This window comes from Cynoglossus semilaevis, chromosome W, assembly GCF_000523025.1.
Source record: "Cynoglossus semilaevis isolate Cse_v1.0 chromosome W, Cse_v1.0, whole genome shotgun sequence".
Taxonomy (NCBI): domain Eukaryota; kingdom Metazoa; phylum Chordata; class Actinopteri; order Pleuronectiformes; family Cynoglossidae; genus Cynoglossus; species Cynoglossus semilaevis.
In genome coordinates, this window is record NC_024327.1 from 3,935,267 (window position 1) to 3,936,149 (window position 883).

Sequence of the window (883 nt, forward strand, 5' to 3'; positions counted from 1 at the left end):
TATCAGAACTTGATAGAACAAACTAAACTAGTGTTTGATACACGCTTACAAATGATTTGTTTTTTAGCCACAGCAGAGACTGTAGGAAGACGGACTGGGGAAAGTGGAACAAGGAGCCAGGGTCCAGACTCGGGGGAGTAGTCTGGTGTTTTAGGGGGAGAGGTTGTTGGCAAGCTCAATGAGGGCCAGTGCGCCATGGAGGCGCTCCCGCTGCTCCTGAAGGCGTCGCTTGGCTGCACCTCCCTGACTACCCTTCTCCTCCTCCATGGTCTCCTCCTCTTCGCCGGACTGCAGATTCTCCATGGGATCCTGCTGCTCCTGGTCCTCAGCACTTTCCTTGCTCTGGGGGTTCACCTTGGAGGTGGTGGGGGCTCTTTGCTCACGAGTCCTCCAGTACCTGTGATGTGGGACAGAAAATAGTTGCTGTCACATGTAAAGGTAGTGGGTTAAAAGTCTGTCATTTTCCAGAGAATTCTGAATATTTTTATTGCAATATCAAATACATAAACTTTGGATATTCTTTAGCATTTCATCTACAATGCAAATTTCTCCCACAGTTGTGACCTTTTGTCCACTTTTAGATTGTTTTTGTCCTTTAGCTGCCTATAGGCTAACTAAACTACTGGTGGTCATCCCTCAGCTGACTTTTGACTAACTTTTAACAACTACAGGCTAACTTTAAGCATTTCTTTTAGGCTTTTATCTCAATGCTAAGTTTTTCATTCACTACTGTTTTATACATGTCCTTCCACAGTAAGAAAAGCTATAGAACCTAAGTTGGACATTGTCAATGTGGTTTTCCAAATGTTATTTCTTTTAATGATTTTTATGTATACTCTCCTCTACTTAAAATACTCCAAACCTGCCTGGCTTCCTATAAAGG